Source organism: Mandrillus leucophaeus, unplaced genomic scaffold (genome assembly GCF_000951045.1).
Source record: "Mandrillus leucophaeus isolate KB7577 unplaced genomic scaffold, Mleu.le_1.0 Scaffold149, whole genome shotgun sequence".
Lineage (NCBI taxonomy): Eukaryota > Metazoa > Chordata > Mammalia > Primates > Cercopithecidae > Mandrillus > Mandrillus leucophaeus.
The window spans coordinates 1,336,978-1,352,134 of NW_012101465.1; positions in this window are offsets into that span (position 1 = coordinate 1,336,978).

Genomic DNA, 15,157 nt, shown 5'->3' on the forward strand with positions numbered 1-15,157 from the left:
CACATGTATGTTTATTGTGGCACTATTCACAATAGCAAAGACTTGGAATCAACCCAAATGTCCATCAGTGACAGACTGGATTCAGAAAATGTGGCACATATACACCATGGAATACTATGCAGCCATAAAAAAAGGATGAGTTTGTGTCCTTTGTAGGTACATGGATGCAGCTGGAAACCATCATTCTCAGTAAACTATCGCAAGAACAGAAAACCGAACACCGCATGTTCTCACTCACAGGTGGGAATAGAATAATGAGATCTCTTGGACACAGGAAGGGGAACATCACACACTGGGGCTTATTGTGGGGAGGGGATGGGGGGAGGGATAAGCATTAGGAGATATACCTAATGTAAATGATGAGTTAATGGGTATGGCACACCAACAAGGCACATGTATACATATGTAACAAACCTGCACATTTTGCACATGTACCCTAGAACTTAAAGTATAATAATAAAAAAATAAAAGAAAAGAAAAGAAAAGTAAATGAAAGCTGATAGTAAATATAATTGCTGTGTGTTTTCTATATTTTAAGAACTTCATACATATTAATTTGTTTAATCCTCATAAAAACTTTATGAGATAGATATGATTATTTTATTTTATAGATGAGGAAACTTTGTAATGGAAGATTAAGTGAAACAGTTAGGGTTAAGTGACTGAAGAGCCAGGATTTAAACCCAAGAAATTGGACCTCAGAATGTGATTTATAATCCATACATTACACATAATTAATACTTGGAACAAACAGCTTGAAGGCATTCAGAAAACTCACCACTAAAAGAAGACTCTGAAGGGATTCAAATAAAAATGTCCACAGCAATAGAAAAACTCCTATATCCCCACCAAATGAAACATGATTTTGTGTCTACCCAATTTTAAGTTAAGAAGTTACCAGAATCACCAATTCAAGCACTTTCACTAGCGTAGAAGATATGCTTTTAACCTCTCAAGTGTTAGCATTTCTATGTAGAGTACACTTCTACTGATGTAACAGAAAAATACCTAAAACCTTCAGAAATCTCAAGGAGAATATCTCCAAGGCCTTTCTAAATAAAGCCCAGATTTCTATTCATATTTTTTAAAAAAGCAATTCATTATGTTGTACAATGGATCTCTTGAATTTATGCCTCCTGTCTAACTGACATTTTATATCCTTTGACAAAAGTATCTCCAATCCCTCCTTACATACAATCCTGGTAACCATCATTTTACTCTTTGCCTCTATGAGTTCAACTTTCTTAGATTCCACAAATACATGAGAAAATTTGTCTTTTTAGACCTAGCTTATTTCACTTATCGTAATGTTTTCCAGGTTCATCCAAATTGTCAAAGATGATGGGATATCTTCCTTTAAGGCTGAGTAGTATTCCAGTTAGTATATATACCACATTTTCTTTATTTATTCGTTGATGGACACTTAGGTCAATTGCGTATCTTGGCTACTGCGAATAATGCTGCAATGCACATGCAAGTGAAAATATCTCCTGGATGTACTGATTTCATTTCATTTGGATATAAACCCAGTATTGGGATTGTTGGATCATAGGATAGTTTTATTTCAGTTTCTCGAGAAACCTCCATAGTCTTTTGCATAATGACTGTATGAATTTACATTCCCACCAACAGTATGCAAGGTTCCTTTTTGTTCACATTCTCACAAACACTTGTTATCTTTCATCTTTTTGATAATTACTATGCTAACAGGTATGAGGTAATAGCTCACTGTGGTTTTAATTTGTGTTTTCCCGATTATTAGCAATACTGACCATTTTTCATATACATTTAGCCATTTGTGTGTCTTCTTTTGAGAAATATCTATTTAGGTCTTTTTCCCATTTCATAATCAGGTTATTTGTTTTGCTATTGAGTCATTTGAGCTCCTTATATACTTTAGATATTAACCCCTTATCAGATGTATGCTTTGCAAATATTTTTCTCTCATCTTCATAGATTTTCCTTTCTTTAGGAAGCCAATTTGGAAACTTTCTTAAAAGGAAAGCATGAGAAAAAGACTATTTTTTACATAATTACATCAAATGCTGGTCTTCTCACTATTAGTGTTATTTTAAATATCTATTAATTAAACATTTATCATATAGAGAAATATAGGAGTAAATAAGAATATATAGATATAGAGATAGATACATAAATATAGTTACAGGTAGCCAGATATAGATACATACATGATTGATAGGTGATAGATGTAATAAACAGTTGGATGTTCACAATAACCCTATGAGACAAGGTTTATTATCTCCACTTTACAGATGAGGAAGCACAGAAAAGTGAAGTAACTTCTTCAATGTTATATAGACAGTAATTATTGTCAGGATTCCAACCCAGGGCTCAAAAGTCCATGTGCTTTCTATGTTTACCTTTTTTGAGATTTTTTATTTCTAGGAAATAAATAGGAAAGAGTAACAGGCAACAGACACAGCAAAAGACTTAGCCCTTTGCGTCTCTCCCTCCAAAGTGCTATGAAATAATAGAGGTGTATAATGGGTGTTCTTAGACGCTAATGGTAAATCTTCAGGTATACACTGAGATACCACCACTGTGAAAATAAGTGAGGTGAGAGGCAGCTTGAGGATTTATCTATGAGTGAAATTAAGCTGAGAAAAGGAAACTAGCACTGGGCTTGGGGTGAGGGAACAAGAGGTCAGTAAAGAAATGGCAGATGTTAGGATTTTCCATTTCTTTTTGTTTGACACTTTGAATGGACTCTGAAATAGGCTAGAAGTTGAGAGAGGGGTTGAGAAGTTCGCTTCAGTGTCTGAAATTACTGGGAAAAGAAAACTGAAGACCAACAAAGAAAAGTAGGATTGAAAGAGGCTTTTATTGGCCATTCAGTGGAAGGAGAAGGTGCCAGTCCATGGCATAAGTGGCCCAGGATTCTTGAGTATCTCTTTGCAAATTGATATACATGGTGAAGGATGACTTTAAGACATTGGTTCTTAACTGAGATAATTTTGCTCATCCCCTTCCCGGTAGCCACGACAATATCAAAAGATATTTTTAGTTGTCAAGACCTGGGGAGTGCTGCTACTTGCATGTAGTGGGTAGAGGCCAGGGATGCTGTTCAATATTCTGTAATGCACAGGACAGCCCTAAAAAGCAAAACATTATACAGCCCAAAATGTCAATGGTGTCACTGTTGAGATACCTTGTGTTAGGGAATCTGTTATTTGTTTCTGTATTTGTGTAGACACACGACCCTCAGAGCAAGGTTGGGAACAGATGGAAGAAATAAAATGGCGTCTGTTCTCTCCTCAGTCTCTTGGATAAGTTTCCAGCTCCTGTGGAGAAAGGATTTAGGGCTAGAAGCTGAAAGAGCTGTTTTTAGGAGAAACATTACGAAACTGTGAGCAATGACACTGCTGCTTGGAATTCAGGGAACAAAGTACAACCAAAGATTGAGTAAGGGGCTATTTTCTCCATTCACACTTGGGTCCCATAGAAATCTAGCACTTTGAGGATGTCTTTGGTCAAAGCATTGCTTAATTACGGTAATCAACAACATGTAAAGTTCTCGCAAATGAATTTGTGAAGAGTGGACAACTTCAAGAGGTAGCTGGGACAGAAAAAGAATTAATGGGATGAGTGGGCAACATGCAGTGCCTACTGCTGGTAGACTTGTGATTTAGCTACATATCCCAACCCCCATGACTACAAAATATACTTGAAGGTGGGGATTTTGATGGATGGCTAGAGGACTTATGTAAGCAGAAAGGAACAAAAGCAGGGCATTTGAGCTTTCAAAGTTTTTGTGGCCATATTATAGGTACATGCTACTGAAGCTTTGAAAGTATTTTCATTATACAAGCTATACAAACATAGGACATTCATTCATGGAGAAGTTTACATGTAAGATTCCCTTCAAACCTCAAGGCTGATTCAAGACCTTTCCATTGAACTTCTCATATTTCATTTGGTCTCATTATCAGGCCATTACAAACAGGTTTCTGGGAACTTTATAATCCAGTTTCATCATTATTCAAGGTAACTTTATAAAATGTGTTAGCTCTGGTACTTAAACTTTGGTTTCAAATGCCGTTCTGTACTAAAGAGATCCAGAGGAGATCCTCATTCCAAGAATGAAAAGTAAAAGACGATCCTCAAGCAGGTTATTTGCCAGAGAGAAAGAGAAGGCTCAGAGAATGATCAGAAAGACCCAGGAGCCAGCTTAAAGGAGCTTCTAGTGACCAAATATGGAAAAATTTGAGAATCAGATAAGTAATGATAGTAAAAGAACACAACTCATTGAACAAAATAATAATCCAGGAGGAGTCCCTGTGGATGTAAATAAATTTAAGGGGAAGAAAATGTTCATTCACATTGTTAGAATGTCAACTAGCAAGTGTAGAAGAAAAGATGCAATTAGAAAATATTTTGCAAATACCATGGTTAAAATTATTCAGCTAAGAATTATCAATGAATTCTTAAACTAGTAGGTAAAAGCTTTAAAAAATAGGATATTTGGTCTCAACTTATGCCACCAAAGTAGTTAATAATTACAAAGGAAAATAATAACCACCCTAGAGTAGAGAAACTTGACAGATACCATCTTAACTAGGTGATTAAAATCAACCCCCTGCCTCCCATCTTCACGTCTTGCCCAGTAATAACTCAACATTACATGTAATAACAATCATTAATAAGGATATACCATTTATTCTGTGGTATTTCTGCCAAAAATGCATACATCAAATGGATCATGAGAAAACAGCATACAAAACAAAATATAAGGACTTATAAGGACCTTCTATAAAATAACTGGCCTCTCTGTACTCTTCAAAAATATCAAGGTTATAAAAGACAAAGATTTAGAAGAAAAACCTGTTCCAGATTATAGAAAGCCAAATGTACCATGTGATTTGGGGTCACTACATGGATCAGATTACATTATTGGTAAACTGGTAAAATTTGAATAAGGTCTATGGATTAGAGAATTTAATTATACTAATATTAATGTCTTGATTTTGATAATTATAATAGGTTATATAAGAGATTGTCTTTAGTTTTGGACTGTTTCAGTATTTAGGGGTAAAGGGGCATTATGTCTACAGTTTGTTCTCAAATAGTTCAAAAATTAATTTGGATATATAACCTAAATATAGTAAGTATGGTTAAATATATTAATAATTGGGAAATATGGGTTAAGTGAAATGGAAGTTCTTTGAATTATTCTTGAAACTAATCTATAAATTTGAAATCATTTTAAAATAAAAAGTGATCAAATTATATGGTTTGGCTCTGTGTCCCCACCGCACCCAAATAGCACCTCGAATTTTAATAATCCCTCCGTGTTGTGGGAGGGACCCAGTGGGAGGGACCCAGTGGGAGGTAATTGAATCATGAGGCTGGGATTTTGCCATGCTGTTCTCAGGATAATGAATAAGTCTCATGAGATTTGATAGGTTTATAAATGGTAGCTCCCCTGCACACGCTCTCTTGCCTGCTGCCATGTAAGACTTGCCTTTGCTCCTCCTCCACCTTCTGCCATGATTGTGAGGCCTCCTCAGACATGTAGAACTGTGAGTCCATTAAAACTCTTTTTCTTTATAAATTACCCACCCTCTGGTATGTCTTTATCAGTGTGAGCACAGACTAACACACTAAACTAAATAAAAAATGTAATTAGAAGACTTCTAATGACAGAGTGTTAGGGGCCCAGAAATCTCACTACTGACATAACACTCCATGGAAAATAGCATGCTTTTCACCTCATGATTGATTCTAGAAATGTCTAAATATATTTACAAGGATTTTCCAGAACACTAAAGTAAGAAAAAAAAAAAAAAAAAAAAAGGTATAATGCTTGAACATGTGTGCTCCAATGTCAGGAAAATATGACCGATTGGAAAGATACTTCTCTCCGGGCCTTGCTTTTTGCACCTTTACAATGGGATAAACAGCACCACTGACCTCCTAACATTTCTGAGAGTAAAATAAAATAAGGCAAAAGAAGTAAAGTGCTTGGCACACGAATATTAGATGTTATTTTGTTACCCCACATATTCCTAAGCTTTCCTTAGCTTTCGAAGAGCATAAGCAATTTAGAGAGAGAAAGCAAATGCTTTTTAAAGAAAATATAGAAAATGGAGAAAACATTTTTCCCATGAAGAAACAATAACTAACTTATTTTTAAAAATATATTAAGGTAATTGGTTTTACTCTAGAACACAATTGAGCATGCCTTAGAACGAACACCAAGATGAGACACATGAACAGAAGTCAGCCTTAGCTTGGCATGCTGACATTATTTCTGAAAGGCCATAAATAGATTCCTAGAGAAATGATCTAATAACACCACCACCATTTCCCATTTACTGGGTGCATTACACTGAGCTAGGTGCTTTGCTTACCTCTTTGTATTAATTAACTTTTTATGGGCTCATAAAGGGTCACTGAAGTAGGTATTATTAGCCTATTATACAGTAGGCATAGTTGAATTTTGAATCCTGGCAGTAATATTTCATATTCTTTGCTCTTAACTACTACACTGTATTGCCACTTGGACCTGTTGCCAGTGAATAATCAGAGCAGTGGCATGGGAATCCCATGTAGGGAAGAAACTGATAATGGAATATCTAACTTTGAAATTTCAAGGAATTCATCCAGCAGGAAGCTGGACTCCACTCTCCGTGGTTTGGGGCTAAGGAATTTAGCCCCTGAATAAGACGTAGGTAGAGGTAACCTTACAGCAGTGGCGATTTTAAAATCTAGGCCTAGAGAGCATGAGATTCATAGCAAGTTGCCAAAAAAAAAAGGACTCAATCCCAGGATTTAAGGCAGAATTTCAGTTTGAAAGAGAATAGTAGACTATCTGTACATTTGACTTTATGACCAAGTTTCAGAACACTATTCAGGGTATGAGCTTTAAAGTGAGACCAATTTTGGTTAGAATCTCAGCACTACCACTAATAGGTTGTGAAATTTCATACTCGTTGTATACTTTTCTCAGTCTTAGCTTCCTCACTTGCAAATAGCATGTAATAATATCTATTTTACAGTATTACTGTGAGTATTAGAGACAGTTTATGTTAAAAGATGAATTTATTGTCTGGCTTTAGCAGAGAATAAATGGTACTTACTAGTAGAGATAACAGGAGCAGTGACGAGAGTCCCGGTAGCAGTGATTCTGATCTTGGCATAAGGCTGAATCTTCAAAGCAGGGCCAAGTTGGCTTGATAGTGTGTATAGGGTAGAGGAAGTAATGCAAGGATTTAGATATCAAGCAGAGATTAAACTGAATTGCAAAGATATTTTCCTTCCAAAATTCACTATTTGTTGTTGCCACTCATCTTCCATTTATCTTCCTTCTAAGTACTAAACCCTGACTTCTAGAAATCAACCTTTCCCTACCTTTATACATGTGGTTGTGAGTGAAACTTCTCATCCTTCCTCCCTGGGAAACAGACCTGAGACCTTGTCCTCACCCAGTCACAACATTACATACGCTCAGCTACAATCAGTGACTTGGTGATTGGCATGTTACTCTGCCAGAGCCTATTAACTGCCTAGCAGCTTTGCTAAGATTTTGGATTATAATATAATTCACCTTTTCTTTTCTTTTTTTTTTTTTTTTTTTTTTTTTTTTTTGCTTTTTCACTGAACAATGAACTTGAGAGAGTATATGGTCTGGAGTTGATACTGTAGGGAGTGGAGCCAACTCAAAAGAAATGGAGCCCAGAGATTTAAAAAAAAAAGAAAGACAACAGGTTTCTGGTGATGTGATTTGAACACTGGCATTATGCAGTGCCTGCAGCTAGCACCACTCTGACTTTCTACCTATGTGTCTCATTGAATTTCTTTTTATTATTATTATTTTTGCTCAAACCAATTTGGGCCAGATTTCTGACTTAAAATTCTAAACTAAAACATTCCTCACATCATATAGAAGGAAAGCCAAAAATGCAAGCCTTTTTCACTTACCAGCTTTTTTTTCTTTCTCCTACTGATATTTTAATTAGGAGATTCAGAACTTTGAACATATTTTCAGCCTGAAGAATATGGAGGATAAGTAATAACATATTCTCATACCAAGAGTACCGTTAAACATATCCTTGTGGTGTTTCCTATAGGGAGACATTAATTATTCTATCCTCATATACATTATGTACATGTACATGCACATGAAGTGGAGGAATCCCTGTAAATAATTTTATAATTATTGGATAATAAGGTTTTTTTTTTTACCATCTTTTGAGTAAGCTATTTGTTTTAACAGGTTCTAGATAATATCTACAAAAATAATGAAAATAATATATTGGATGTATACTCAGAATTAATCTATGATGAACACACTACATCATACTTTTGAAAGAAGCTTCTTTGAATGAGAAAGAAGGGAGGGAAGGAGGGAGGCAAAGAGGGAGGGAGGAAGGAAAGAAGGAAGAAAAGACTGAAGGAAGGAAGGAAGGAAGGAAGGAAGAGAGGGAGGGAGGAAGGGATGAGGCAAGGAAGGAATGGAGGGAGGAAGGAGGTAAGGAAGGAAGGAGCGAAGGAGAAAGGGAGAAAGAAAGCAAAACAAACAAACAAAAACCAAAAAAACAAAAACTGACACCAATTCAAGAAGAAAAATCAGCAGTTACATCTGCTTATTTTCAGCCCAATGTAGTAATGCAGGATTAAACTAAATTTGAACCCAGTAGTCTGAATGAGCTTCCCCACAATGTCAAATTTAGAACCAGGCAATGATTCAATAAATTAAAGGAAAATAGAATACATTACTGAGATTCAAAATTATTCTCCTTTTATGTTTAAAGGCTTCAGTTTGTAGTAGATGAAGAAAGTATATTCAGATATTTTTAAAACCAGAAACATTATAGTAAGAAAGTAAATGAAGTTGTAAGTCTAATACTTTTGTGAAATTTAATATTTGATAAAGTTTTATCATCATTTGCTGACTTTATTTGTCAATGCACAAATAGTCATCATAGGGTGATTTAGTTCTCCAGCTATGCTGCAGGTTTAAGTAAATGTTTTAGAGGCTTTGATCTGGGGAGGCCTGGCCCTAGGTTATTGAGAGTAAAGTAAAAGATGACGGAGAGACCCAAATCAAAAGTGAAACCCAAGCTGATCTTGTTTTTGAGGTGTCAGCCTAAAGAGAAGAAACAAAGACACAAAATCATCTAAATAAGATTCAACAGATATAAATCTAGCCCAGACCACACAAGACTGTTAGGAATGTAGAGTGGAAATTAGAGCTACGGAGAGTCCATGAGCAGAAAGTTGCCAGTTTGGAAAGAACTCATAGGAATACACAACCCAAATTCCTACCAGGGTTAGACAGGTAAAGTGAATGAGTAAAAATACACAGATACACAAAAATCTCACTCTATCTTATATAACCCACTTTTGGTAGAGGATTCCTAAGACAAAATCAACAGTATAAACATAACGATAAATGGAAACTGACAATTTCCCTCAATATGAAAGAGGCAATATGGAATGATAGACACTGTGAAGAATTGGAGTTCATTTGTTCATTCATATGTATTGAGCATGTAGTGATTGATAGGTAAAGAAGAGGAGAATACAGAAATATTCCCCTAAGCTATATTTGGAAGAAATCTAACAGCTCAATCACCAAGAGCAGAAAAAGGCAATTATGTACATTCACACCCACACCTACACCCACAGACATTAAGTGGCATCTAAACTGTAAGTACTAGGAATTAAACCCTGACGATAGTAAACAAAATTGGGCTTATAATAAAAGACAATGACCTTTTTGGTGGGTGTAAAAAGTCAAGAATTTGGCTTAGCACAGTGCCTCGTGCCTGTAATTCCAGCACTTTGGGAGGCTGAGGTGGGAGGATTGCTTGAGACCAGCCTGGGCAACACAGAGAGCCCCCTACCTCTACAAAAAAATTTAAATATTAGCCAGGTGTGGTGGTACACCCCTGTAGTCCTAGCTACTCAGGAGGATCACTTGAGCACAGGAGTTCAAGGCTTCAGTGAGTTATGATCATGCCACTGCACTCCAGCCTGGGCGACAGAGTGAGACCCTGTCTCCAAAAAAAAAAAAAAAAACAAAAAAAAACTGGTGGTCCTTTATTGTCAACAACAAAAACAAGCTCTGATTGACTTAAGCAGGAAAGAATTTGACTAGTTGGGAAACGGTTGGCTCAGAGAGTCAGGGAAGACCTTATAATCAGGCTTAGAAAACAGACAGCAAGTCTTGCAGTTCAAGATTATAGATCGAACATTTCTACATGTATACGTTCATTTAACTCTAATTCCACCTGAAACACTTCTAACATAACAGAAAAACAAACACGCACACAGCAAAACCCACAAGGTCAAAGAAAATGATGAGAAGAAGTGACAGCAACCACATTTGGGGAGCCAGAATGCAGATGGATAAGTGGTAACAGATGTGGCAGACTTGATAAAGCTGAATACAAGCCAGCAGAAGAGGAAGCCAGGAAGCAACACAATTCACAGTACAGAATCTCCAAATGGTTAAGGAACTGACAAAACCTTTACCTTCAGAAGTGAGATAAAGATGACACTGGGGTTGCAAAAGAGTATGTGCCTAAGATTCCTTCTCTATATGGCTAGGCAATTTCTCCCATAGCAGCAAAAGCTCAAAGGTTAATTTTCCATAGAGGATAATAGGAGGTTTCTGCATTATAAAATGTCAGATACAGATGAGAGTGCAAAACAAAAAGATAAATTAAAACCTTACAAACAGAATCATTAGACCTCCACTAGGATCCAAGAATAATAGCAGCCAGACTGAGAATTTTTAGGTAGGGAAATGGAAGATGTTTCCTTTGGGAATTTGACTGGCTTAAAAGAAGAGATCTAAAGTACTGACATCAAATGTTTCCCAGTGAAACCCCTGCCAGTCTGTGAAGCCCAGAGTTGGCAAGTTCTGTGCACTCACTGTTTTTACCAGCCTCAGTTAGCTACTCTTAAATATGAGCAGATAGGCAAGCTCACTACAAATTTGAGAAAAGTATCTAACATGAAAAGTGAACACCAAAAAAAAAAGAAAAAGGAAATAAAAATAAATAAGCCAACTTGGGTAAAGACAAGACTATGCAGAAAGAAAATGGGCTTTAAACAAAAATATGAAATGAGATCTTGAAAATTTTAAACTCAGCAGAAATTAAAAATTCAAGAGTTTGAAGACATATTTGAGGAAATCTTCTAGAACATTAGACAAAAAGTCAGAGATAAAAATAATAGAGAAAAAATGAAACTAGAAAAATATATCAGGAGGCCCAGCATTCAAATTAACAGCATTTCAAAGAAGAGAGATAAGAGAAAATATAAGATATGAAAAGCATGAAAGAAATACTTCAGGAAAGCTTCCTGATTTGAAGAACGTGGGATTGCTTATTAAAAGTATCCATTTAGGATAATGGCATCCAGCTTGCCCAACAAAATAGTAGCTTCTAGAGAAGAAAAAAGTTGGTCACATGTGAAAAATGGGAATCAGAATTGAATAAACAAAAACAATAAAACCTGAAAAATAACTGATAAATAACTTAAATTCATAAAAGTGATTTCCAATTGAACCAATCTATTATAAATGTGCAGGTAGTCTAAACACATTTTCAGGCAATAAAACATTCTAAGGAAATTTCTATTCCATCTTAGGAAGTAATTGGAGGTGTTCTGGCAAAATCAAAGATAATTTTAAAAAGAAAAAAACATATCAAGGAAATAGGAAATCTAGTACAAGAGAAATGAATCTCCAGGAAGATGATGAAGGAAGACCCCAAGATGATACTATGTTGCACTAAGGAGAGAAACCATTCCAGATTGGAGAAACCATTCCAGATTGGAGATAGAACATTCCAAAGAAAGACAACTCTAAGACAATAAAATTATAAGAACATCTGAAGTATTTGAGATGAATTTTACACAAATGCAAGTCTGAAACCAAGTACTTAGAAAACTAAACAAAGCAGAAAATCAGGTAACTATTACATAAGAGGGAAAATATTGGGCAAAAACAGAAAAGAAAGTAGTCAGTGCATACAACATGACACAGCTGAATAACATTGACAGTCATCAAATATGAAGACACATTATTGATCTAAGCAAAATTATGATATAAGTATATTTAGAAGATTTGGAAATAGGAAGTGGACCCATTTGTGGTGTGGGGGAACAAAGTGAAGGAGAGTTAAACCTTCATTTCCCACAATTGCAAGTCAATGTGCCTAAAACTATTATATGATGAATTAACAAAATAAGTATTTTATTGGAGAGATGGAAAGATAAATATGAAATAGAAAAGCCAAGACACTTGGAGTGGTTGTCTTTGAAAAGTAGAAAATGTGGTGGAGGAGGAGCAAGAGGCCACAGCTGTCCTTAATTTTTGTAGACTCTTTGACTTTTTAAATAATTTGTGTGTATGACTGCTGAGAATAGAAAATTGCATTAAAAAATAAAATTAATAAGAACCAAGAGATTTATGCTGGCAAAACTATAGGCAAAGTCATGCTGCAGGAAGAGATCAGGATATCTCTGCTAGACAATGGACTCATGAGAACTGGGCAGTGCCTACCAACAGAAGGATTTTAGGACAGTGCTATTCAAAGCACGGTCTTCCAGACTGCTAGCATTAGCACCACCTTAGACATTGTTAGACAAGTAATTCTTGACCCTCACCCCAAACTGTTGAATCAAAATCTCTAGTGTTGGGCAGGAATTTGTGGTTTAACAAGTCCTCCAGTTGATTCTGATGCAAGGTTAAAGTTTCAGTAAGGTTTGAGAACTCTGCTTTAGACCACTGGTTCCCAAATCTGAACCTGCATAAGATTACCTGCAAATCTTGCTCATCCACACATTGCTGGGCCCCACTTTAGAGTTTATTATTCAGTACACCTGGCCTGGAGCCCTAGCCTTTGCATTTCTGAAAAGTTCCCAATGATGCTGGCATTAACAAACCTGGGGACTCCACTCTAGAACAGTGACACTCAAAATTTTGTCATGAGACTTTGTACATTCTTAAAATTTGCTGAAGGTCTAAATAATTTTTCTGTGAGTTATATTTATCAATATTTAATACATTAGAAATTGAAAATAAAGTTTTAAAAAATTTGTACATATGTTCATTTAAAATAGCAATAAACTAATTACATGCCAACATAATATTTTTTGAAAAGAATTATATTTTCTGAAACAAATTTAGTGAAAATATTGTTTTATATTTTTGCAAAATCTTTTCAATGGCTGGCTTTGAGGACAGCTGTATTCTTTTAGTTGCTGCAGCATTCAATCTGCTGCAATAACAAATATGCAGCTTCTAGAAAACTCCACTGTACACTCATGATAAAATAAGTGTTAAAGAGCAAAATAATGTATTAGTGCTATTATGAAATTCATCGTGACACTGTAAGCCCCAAAATAGTTATAGGGACCCACAGTGTTTCCTGAACAACATTCTGAAAACTGCTGTTTAGAGCACCTTATATTTTATGTTACTCATTCTTGAATTAAATTCCAGACAGGATCACTTGTTTGACTGAGATTTAGATACAATATACCAGAAAGCGCAGGCATCTGGCCTGTTTTGTTTTCTGGTAGTAGGAGGTATAGATCTGCTTCCCACTATAATTCATACCATTATAGTTTCTTCAAGCATAAGAGAAAGACTCAGATATTGGTCAGCCAAATATATATATATAAGTATATATATATATAATTACAATGTTGAATTTTCACCAGAATTCATTCTGACAATCATCCACATGTAGCATTGCAAGGTTGCATGCAGAAGAACAATCACTTACCTAAAAGGAAACAATAGGAAAAAGAAAAGACAAATGGCAAGTGAGCAATACTATGATTTCTGATGTGACATAGTACAGAAGATAATCAAAACCAGCCCATTGAAAATGTCTAATATTCTCAGAATAGCTGGTGGACAAAGAAATGTGCCCAGAATCCTAATGCAAATATAAGATATTAGACCCTTCCTTGAATGTAAAAAAGAGTTTTCCTACAAAATACGAAAATAGAAATTGTATTTTCTAATCAAGATAAGCAAATCCATTGTTCACAAGCTATCTATCCACTTCATTGTCTGTTTATAACTACTCTTTCATTTCTCTTCTTTGAGAATTACCCAGAGAAATATTTCATATGCATTTGTATCTTAGTCTATATTTTAAACTACTTTAGAGTCTTTTTTTTAAAAAAAAAAAAACAGTACATTTGACATTTTATATTAGCTACTTTGTTTTTGAGATAGCTATTTCTTTTCTGACGTGGCAGGGTTTTGTTGCTTAATGATGTTTATACACTTCACTGTTCTGTAGTTAGAAGCTATCGTCAGTCAGAATTGACAAAGTGTGTGCAATTTAATAGCGTCTTAAATACTGGCGATGCTATTCTAATGGGGTTGTTGCTATTATTCTGATCATCAGGCAAGTGTGGTAGAAAGTTGTTCAGAAGAGCCGCAAGATTGAATGATTCTCCTTCAGGTGTGTGGAGGTCAGTCTCAAGAAGAATGCAAACTAGCAGTAAGCTTAACTTACGAGCTCTGTAAATACAAAGCTACAAAAATGAACTTACAAATTGACTCCTTCAAACAGCAGTTTTATCAGCTGGCAACAGTGTGCAAAAGAGTAGGAAGAAAAAGGAAAGACTGTCTTTGGAAAAAAAATACCAGGGTAAGAATATCTGATAGCTATCTCATTTCATATCAAATGCAAAAAAGAGAGAGAGAGAATTAGATGTTGAGTAGCATATTTTTTTTTGGTATTTGTGTAGACATTAAACAGCAAATAATGGCATCTTTAGGTTCATAAACCTAATTAGATAAAATATACTTAAAACAGTTTTAAAAATTGGAATATGCTATGATAATGTGATGGATAAAATATTGAGATAGGTCATAGCTCTTCAATAAAGATGAAGCTTTCTTTCCTTCCTTTCTCGAATCTTCTTACTTGAACTAATCAAAAGAGCTGGGGGTTCAACATTGGTCCCTGAAGCTGAACTTCGATCCAAGAAGACAGGTGCCCCCCCCCCAACTATTAATGACTCAATCACTAATGTTATGCCACATAAATAATTTTTTTTTTTTTTTTTTTTTTTTTTTTTGGAGACGGAGTCTCGCTCTGTCGCCCAGGCTGGAGTGCAGTGGCCGGATCTCAGCTCACTGCAAGCTCCGCCTCCC